Consider the following 10,321-nt stretch of genomic DNA (forward strand, 5'->3'; position numbering starts at 1 on the left):
TATGTACCCTGTCGCAAAGAAAATTGTCCTCTTTATTGTAGACTCTGACACGTATTTTTTAAGTTCATTAGCTACATCTGTGAATATTTTGGGTTAGCCCTAATTGTTCGCTGACAAATACTCTTCTTTCACCCATAAAGTTTTTTTAGTGCAATCGAATTATAGAAATGTGCCCTTTTCTTGTTTTGATTCGGTACAACATTTAGAAATAAAAATAAGCAAACTTGTAAAAATACTTTTGAATATCACGCAAAATTGAATATCAGAAAAATTTCAATTAAAAATACATAAATTAGGGAACGGGAAATCTTTCAAGCAAACATTCAACAATTCGTATATTTCGGCACGATGTCATAAATGCGATTGCCCTGCAAGAAAAACATACACGAAATATGCAAAAGGGATAATTGCCATTTCTGGGATATGCAAAGGATATTTAATCGTGCTGAATTCTCCGGAAGGACTTTACTACGAAATCGATGATTTTCTCTGCAGGGTGGCGTTAATATATCGCACGCGCACTATGTGAGCATAATTTTGCCACGCATAAGAATGCACAAACATTCACCTTTAAGTTGGCAAGTATTTGTTGGAAACATATGAATTTTTCTACTGAAGGGGATGAAAATTGCATTTGTGCGTACATTTCCCTATACTGCATATATGTATACACACGTGAACATATATATAGACTCGTATTTGTATTATATACAGCCTTATTGTCGCTCGACTTATTCGTCATATCTGCGTACATGTGTTTGTGTGTTCATATGTAGGCTTGTAGCAGCGGCAGAACTTTATGAATAAAGGATCGCGCCAAATTAATGAATAAGCTGCTGATTAAGCCCATTCATATTGCTGTTAAGTCAGCAATATTCATTTAGAACCTCATATACAAAGTACACACCTGCCCGTTTACAGATAAGACCATATGATATTTAAAATTAAATGTATGTAATTGGATTTCATATTTTTTCTAGGGGTAAATTATTTAGAGAGAACAGAAAAGTTTAGTTCGTTTGTATGGAATTTGTATTTCTTTATTATTTTTTACCCTTCTTACCGTTAGCACTATTTACAATGCTGGGCGGGAAATTACTTTCCGAAACATACATAAAAAATACTTCATAAAATTGAAATAATTTCTTAATTTCAACGAACGAAGATGATGTGGATATGAATTCGGTAAATATCTTCTCGTAGACTTGTAATGTGCACAATTCATCGGTTGAATTCTTGTTTTATATCGGTCGCCATGTATTATATCTTAAACAAGTAAGGATTAACTGAGTTCGGGTGCATGTGATATAAGCTAAAACAAAGGGGTTAAATTTAATATATTGGGTATATGAAGAAAATATCCACCAAAGGATCGAAAATTAGTTTGTTAGGGATATGGGATTTAGACCAAAGGTCTAGACCAATTTCATTCATATTCTGAGCTACCCCACATTATGGTTAAGAAGTCGACCTAATTGCATTAAAATATCTTAATATCGGAATAAAAGGATGGAGGTCAGGTGGAAAGTGAAAGTTACGACATATCATTACCAAAAAAAGAAGTTTCCTGGGTTTCATTAGGATAACTCACATATTGACCGATATATGCTGCATAAAGTTAACTGCATTATTTGAATAAAGTTTTATTTCAATAACGCTACTGGGTCTCGATTTATATTCTATAAACTAAAACATTCATATGGAATTTAAAAATCTTATATGTGAGAAGTAGGGTTGTTGAGATAACCAGATTTGGTTGAAATTGGTCGATTAGTTCTTGAGATATAGGATTTCACCTAAAGTTGGGTGGTGCCAGCGCATAGTACAATTTTGTCATGGACACCTATGAGGCTCATATATATCATACAGGATTTGAAATTTAATGCTTGACGTATTTATTTAATGAGTCATCACTCCTTTAGTAGTTTTCAACTAAATCATTATATGGGTTGTGAGCCTGGTTATCATCGGATCTCACCCATTTTCTCACTATCCGAGGGAGAACCGGAAAAATTTGTCTTGAGCAAATTTACTACAAGCAGATATGGTTAAGTGGATTGTGAGATATGTACATAAAACTTGTTAGGGTCCGCGACCATGTCCCCTTTTGAAAAAAATGTTTAATACAATTTTCTGCTACAATTTGCAGCTAAGTATGGGCATAGCAGTCGTCCGATTCCGCCCATCCGCACGTGTACCAAGTTTCATCAAGATATCTCAATTTTGACACAAGTTATCGCTTGCACAGAGGGATGCACGGACAGACAGACACCCGGATTACGACTCACCTCGTCATTTATATGTATTATATAATAATCTTTATCTATTTCGATTTGTTATAGGTGAACAAAACAATTTTGATCTGCTATTTTTATTATACCGTTGAGAAGGTTTCACTCTTCCTTTATTTTAAGAGGTGGAAAAAAGATATCCAATCGGTCGACAGCAAGTCCCCTGCCCAAACGCAAAAGGTCCACATATCTTTAATAGAAATTTTCTCTAGAGCTTCGCGATATCTATTAATGATTAATATTATGTTAATCATGTGTCATTTATTAGAAGAGGTATGATTGCAGATATGGTGAAGAGGAAACTTTATTTTTCAATTCAGACCACAACAGTACGTAAGTTTTGAGAAGAGAGATTAATCATTGGCTTTAAACGCTGACATTTTTCAAAGTACTTATGCTTATGCTCGCCGATTAACGAAATTGTCTACAACTTCAAAAGGCGGTCAACGCATTGATATCAACAGAGAAGCGTAACTCTTTATTCCAATTTAAAACCAATAAATTTAGCCTGTACGAAAGATTTCACCGACTATGTTAAATAAAATAAGCGACGTTGTTTGAAATACCAAAATTACCATCTGATCAAAGTTGACCCGGACTGACAAAAAACAATACAATTGTATGTCTTTTAATACAAATCTGAAATATCGCCTTTAAAATAGGCTCCGGAGCCAATACAAACAAGCCAACGCTTAATAGAACATTCTATACACTTTCTATATGCCTCGTCTGGGATGGCCTTCAGTGACTTCAGTGCTTCTAGCAAATTTTGGCTTTTTCAGCTTCGGCTCATTTTTGGAGCTTAATTCACTCCATTGTTGTCATATTCATAAAGCCACCTCTTATGATGCGTTTGAAGAATGTAGGGCCCTCAGCTCTACGTGGTTTTTGCAAAAGATTTAGGTGTTTTGGTGCGAGTCTAGCATTGACTAATTTCATACTTAAAACCTTAAACGAAATGGTTGATTCGATATATACGAGATGTTGAGATCCTCTACTATCTCTTTTATGCCAACTTGACGATTTTCAAGCACTGTTTCTTCAACTTTTTCGTTGTTATCGTCGTTAATAGAGGTAGATGGACGACTCGCATAAGGCGAATGTTCGATGACTTCACGATATTCACAGAATGCTTTGTGCAAATCACAAACAAATGCAGGTGTTCTTGATAAAATAGACTCCCCGAAAGTCTTCTACAATATTTTCTCACGATACCGTAGCCGTGATTCCATTAAAAACATAAAATTTCAAGTAAGCTCGTTGTTAAATTTTTATTTCCATGGTAAAAATCGCCAGATAAACTATTCGCGTCGTAAAGAAACAGCTGCCGAACACACGCACTTTATACTTAGTGTTCGTGTAAAGAGTTGCACTAATCTAGCAAAAAAATGTTTACCGATTCAGTCTGCACGTGCACTTCGGGTCGAATTCGATCAGAGGGTATTATCAAACGCTTTGCAAACGTGTTTCCTTAGGATAACCTAGCAAATGGTGTTAATCAATGCTATTTACAAATCCGTACAAGTCTTACGAGAGAAAATTTTGCTGATGCTGTCAAGCTTGAATTTGACGCCCACAAATATACAGTTGGTGGTTTCATTTTTAACCAGAGTAGACGCTATAGATCTTTATATTCAACAAGAATATCATTTAAACCAAATATTTAACAGCAGGAAAGATTTAATCTAATTTCATCAGGTCTTTATCGAGGTGTCGTTGTGTAGCTGCGCTATTTCTACTCAAATTTTGACATAAGGATCACAACTCTTCGACTAGGGGTTAACTATTACCTCCAGTCAGCACAGTGCTTCTTCAGAACAACCCAGATTCTGGTCGTCAGGCACCACATCTATTTTCTTCTACCACAATGGTTTTAGCTCTTACTTTTATATTTATTATACCTATACATATATAATGATAAATATATAATACGCTCACGTTTGATTTCTACAAAGCCACAGTAATATCCGCTAACATTTATCAGTGACTTCAAATCGAGCAATTTATATTGTGTTCAAAACGGCGAAAGTCCGCGAATTCCGCAATTTACTGTCACACAATTCTAATTACAAACGATTACTCTAGATTGTTGCAGGCCCACTCCGCGCACTCACGTCTTCAAGCAGAGAGGTTGGCATTCGATGCAACACAACTGGCTGCCACTTATCCACAATTTCCACGTTTTTCAATACACGTAAGTGCTCATTAGCATCGGCGTTCGCACTCTTCGCTCCACCACCTACTACATATTCGCACATACACACATGCTCGTAAGTATGTACACGCCGTAATAGCATCGCATTGAGGCGGCAAACGAGTCAGCCTGCCAAGCAGCAGCAGCAACTGCTGTTTATTTATTCAGTTTCGACGCGAGTCCGACCCCAGTTGTTGCTCATAGCGACAAGAAAACAAGAAACAGGATTCATGCGCGCTTGATTTCACAATCGCGCCACCGCATAAGTAGCTGGCTCTCCTCCACTGCTCGCCGCTCAACAGATTCTGCCTCCGCGTCTGATCCAACGTCGTCGTCGATGTCGGCCTCAGCTTCAATTTTCAACATTACGCAGTTGATTTACAAATGTTTATTTGTGCATTTGTATGTATGTATGTGGTGTATAAAAACGTATTTGACGGTCTACCCGTACTGGTACCGCCAGTGTTGCTTTTGCGCTGGCTGAGATGACTTCCGGTTGATGCGATCGCAGGTCCATGTACCGAAAGTGTACCAACGCAGCGCGATATCGTGTATTATACGCATACGTAAGTGTGTAACGAAGAATCGTTAAGCCGAGTGAATGGCGGAGTATTTGCGAATGGCTGTTGTCCCGAAATGATCTAATGATGCGCTCAGACTATAGCTTTTTTTACCCTGGTTATTCCCACATACGCACGCATATGCATGTGTGTACTTAGCTCAGGTTTCCACTCACTCCTTGTTATTGCTATATTTGTTGTTGTTATTATTCGCTGTTCTTTTGTGGCCTTGTTAATATTATTCGTTTCATCATTCCATCACGAAACTTTAATACTTTTGGTGGCAACGTGCTTGTACCTTTAATGAATGAGATCCACTGATGATATCTCGGAAAATAATTGATTCGTGTATGCCTACTTATATTTATATGTATGTTTCTTAATTAAGACCTATTAGGTAAATACAATATTTTTTATAAAAATAATAAGGGGAAAATACACCCAACAGCAGGTCATCACAATTCTAGAACTTTTCCCATCAATACTGCAGTAATAACCCCATCGCGCTAAAACCGATTGGCAATCCGAGTCAGCAAAATAAAACTCACCTCAATTTATTATATATGTAAAAGTTTAATGAAATTTTATATCAAAAATCGGGTAAAGCTGGTGTAACTTTATTTTGAAAGGATAAAAGCCATGTTTGTCTATTGACTATTGAATATTTCCTTAAGAACTGGATTAATAGTAAACCAACGTTTTTTTATCGTTATTATTTTATACCCAAATTCCCCATATGATCAAATTTGACTCGGACTGGCATGAAAACTACATTTTCACGTAATTTTAGGGGTTACATGTCGAGCAAAAAACGCCATATTTTCAATCTTATTTTTTCATACAAAAAATTAAATATTTTATTCAAACTTTATCTTTTTCTGAAGACACATATTTGTTAAAGATTTTGTGAAATTTTCAATGGAAGATATTCAAAACTCGGTCATTTCCGGCAATCCCTCGGAAAAAAGGTGCTTCCGCATTGACGGCAGAACTTCTGACAGGATCATCAAAAGTAAAACGAAAAAAATACGTGTTTGAACTAAGACCATTAACTAGGTATAGGATGGGGAAAAATCAAATAAAGTGTATATTGTATTTTTGACAGACGTTTAAAGAAAAACGTAAATTTTGGTGAAAATTTATCGACGTTTTTTTTATTTTAAATAACTGTAATTGAAAGAATATAATTGTAATTAAGACCTTGTAAAGGATATCTTGAAGACCTGTGTAAAATTTCATTGAGATCGGTTTAGTAGTTCGTGAGAAATCTTGACAGCTGACTTTGAAAACACAGCTTTGAGAAAAACGCGTGTAAACTTTTTAAGTGACTATATACCTGACCTAGAGCACGCAACTTTTCAAAGCTGTATCTCCAAAACTATTACTGGTATCAACTTGAGAATTTAGGACAATACTCTATAATTTATTTAATAGAATTAAATAAGACAATACCAAATGTTTTTTGTTTTTTGAAGCCGTGAAGCCCATGTAACCCCTTACTAGAAATTTTTATTATCGCCTTCAGGCTCCCGATTCAATAGAATCATGCCAACGTTTAATCCAATTTTCCATACATACTTGTTATAAGTCTCGGCTAGAATAGCCTTCTGTGCCTTCAGCCTTTTTTATTTTCTTTTTTTTTTTGGTTTCGGCTCATTTTTGGAGCGTCATTCGCTGGATTGTTTGATCGTTTCGACGTCATATTCATAAAACTCACTTCTTGTAACCAGTAATGATACGTTTGATGAATGTAGGGTTCTCAGTTACCTTGTCAAGCATCTTTATTGTGACCTTACTCTAAGATGTGTGTTGCAAAAGATTCAGGTCTTTTGGTAATCTAGCATTGATACGCTTTATGACCAAAACATTAATCAAAATGTGTTGAGTCGATCCATAAGTAAGGTTTAGGCCCTCTGCTATCTCTTCATGATTTTCAAATTTTGTGTCTTTAACTTTTTCGATGTTATCATCATTAACAGGGGTGGATGGACGACTCGCATGAAGCAAGTTATCGATGAGTTCACAACCTGCTTTGAATGCTTTGTGCCACCTAAATATTTGTGTTCATATTAAAGTCGACTTCGCAAAGAGCTTCTGCAACATTTTCAACGATTCCATTGGAAACACAAAATTTCAAGTAAGCTCGCTGTTTCTTTTTAGTTTTTGTAAAAATCGCCAGACAAACCTTTCGCGATATAAACTAACAGCTGCCAAACAGACACTAATTGACATGATCAAGCTTCACACTTTACGTTCATGTAAAAAGTTGTACAAATCTAGGAAAAAGATATCGATTCGGTTTGAGTGCGCAGTTTAAAAGATCGGGTCCAAAACACAATTCCATTAATGTAAATGCGAGATGAGTTTTTTCAGTGCCTTGGACGACTAATGCAGACTAAACTAATCAGGTTTATATACAAATACAGCACTAGAAAGGACTTTTATCGAAACATATCGATACATGTTGGAAGTGGAAATATCTGATCATGGCTGTCATGATCATCACATAAAAACTGATCGTTCTATACACAAATAAATTCTAGTGACGACCAATGTTGATGTACGTTAATAGCTTTATTAGTTCTTCTATCGTCTATATATTCGTTTGTGCAGCTACTGAAGCGATAATTCCCATACAAATTTTAGATTGCTTAATGAGACTTGACAAGTAGATGAAACTAATAAATACAATAATAGTGCTGCTTTCTTAAATGGGTGCGCCCGAACCATAAATATGTATGTATGTATATATTCTCTACTTTTAGATTGCTCCGGTTGGGGCGAGGAATCATAATAACATTACATGAGAGTAATATAGTCTGATTCCGTACCAAAAATGTGAGATTTCGATATATATTTTCTCCAAATCTTTTTTAAAGTTTTTTTTTTTTTTTTGGATATTAGTTAAGACATTTATTGAAAGCGAAGTCGAACGCGCCCCATAACATAAGATAACACCTTAAGCAACTTTTACTACATTTTAGTAAAGTTTTGCAGAGTATTTCACGAACCTCAACTTTTTCACAAATTTCATTTGGAGTCTCATCCATATCATTATCATTATCGGTTGTACCCGCAGTTAGCTGTGCCCTACTGGTTTGAGCGTGATTGCCCAACGACTTATTTTATTTATTTTTATTTTGGGGAGATAAGGGGAGCCACTCATCTGTACACTCAACATGCGTAACGGCTCAAAAAATTTGTCTCACAGTAAGTGCTTGGTTTTACGGCGCACTGCTCCCAAGGGATTATGAGAGATATTTATGAATGTATGTATCTATATAGTATGTGTATTTATATGACGTATGTATGTACTTAAGTGAGTGCACATTTATGAAAACGAAAATGTGTATTTTAAATGCTTGCTCCATAAATATGTACAAGTATATGATATGTGTACATAAGTATGCTGGTGGGAGTATTTTGATTAATGCAGTCGTGTAATACGCTTGTACATATGTATGTTTAAACCCACGATTCAGCAGTGAATAATATAATACAATGTCAGTATATGTTATTCCCTTTTTTACAGTTACTTAAAACAATTTTTTCTTTGATTCAACGGTTTGTATATTAAATTTAATGAGAAATATTAAAAAAATATTAAGAGAATCCACTGAAAAAAAATTTATACAAAATTCGACCTGAGTTACAATGGAGCGCCTAACCCCCCATCATAAACGAGGAAGGTCCGATAATTATGTAACTTCACAACCCGATAGAGCAAGACAATTTTCATAGACGAGTACAGTCAAAATTTCGTTGGTTAACGAATTTTAACGTGGTTACACGTGGTCGGTTTTTTGAAGAGCTGCTCCCTTATCTGAGGATAACGTCACGGCCACCACGGAGGATAATGTGAAATTTCACGATCTCGTGTTGGCAGACCGCCGAGTAAATGGGCGCGAAATAGCCGAAACAGTAGGCGCAATGAGTGCCACATTCACTCACTACGGATAACAAGTGTAACCGCGCCCACTTCACAATAGTGTTTGACGCTGTTTAAGGGCAATATGAACGCGTTTCTTTGTCGTTTCATGACCGTCAACGAAACATGGATCCACTGGTACTCCAAAGACTAAGGAATAGTTGAAACAGTGGGCTTCATCCGGCGAACGTCCTCTGAAGAAGGTTGGAAGACTGTCCTATCGTCCAGGTTATCACCTTTTCTTCGCCGCTTTCTAGGATTCAAAAGGTGCCATCTATATCCACTACCCATAGAAAGGCAAAATAGTCATAATGTGTCGCATTATTGGGCCGTTCGACGCTAAATTAAAGAATAATGAGTCGCATTTGATGAAGAAAATAGCCTATCGGTTCACACCTGCTCCGTCGACTTGGTCCAATTGATCGATGAAATAATTAGTAATTTTTTCAAAAGTTTCGTCTATTTTCTGTAGGCTATAAATACTTATTGAACCACCCTCGTACTATAAAGATAACAGACTATTTCTAAATCGATTAAACTTTCGGCGATTTAAAACTGGTCCACGTCAATGCTTGTTAATGTACAGAATACGTCCTGTTATTGGGTATCCTTTCTATAAAATAGTCTCGACAATAACCTCGACTGGTCAGGTCTACAAATTAATCTATGTGACAACTAAGAGGCAGTTGAGACTATTTTATGGACTCAAAGTCTGACAACGAAAAGCTGCAATCACAAAACCCAACCAATATTCTCTTCTTGACTCTCACCCCCATTTTCTTAAGTTGGCAGCACAGTTATGCTGAAAACCGTCACCGACGCAAAACCGTAGACCGAACCAGCAGATGCGACCTATCTTATGAGAGCGCAATGTAAATGAACACTCACCATCGCTTCTGCCGTTCGCTTCTACAGACCGTACGGTAGGATATCCGCGAAAATTGGATTTTTTTCGTAGAAACGATTTAGCTGATTGCTCTCTTCCATCGCAGCGTTGCCAGTCTCTATATTTTGTAGTAAATAAAAAATAAACGCAGCGTTGCCAGTCTCTATATTTTGTAGTAATTAAAAAATAAACTTGAATATACTTGAAATATTCTTAAACTAACTTAAAATCATAGCCGAATACAATTATATATTTACAAATAGGTAGACTATTTGTAATAGTTGGATTTTAGTTTTGGATTTTAGTTTTGGATTTTAATGAAAAATTGTGTATACAATGAAAACAAAAGAGAAAAACTGATTTCTATGTTGCCACTACGGGCATAACTTTTGGCAAATTTTGTTTAATACGGGCGGTAAGTACGGAAGGGCGGTATGTCGGTGACTGTTTCCTGCATTATTG

Source organism: Bactrocera oleae, chromosome 4, assembly GCF_042242935.1.
Source record: "Bactrocera oleae isolate idBacOlea1 chromosome 4, idBacOlea1, whole genome shotgun sequence".
NCBI classification, from domain to species: Eukaryota; Metazoa; Arthropoda; class Insecta; order Diptera; family Tephritidae; genus Bactrocera; species Bactrocera oleae.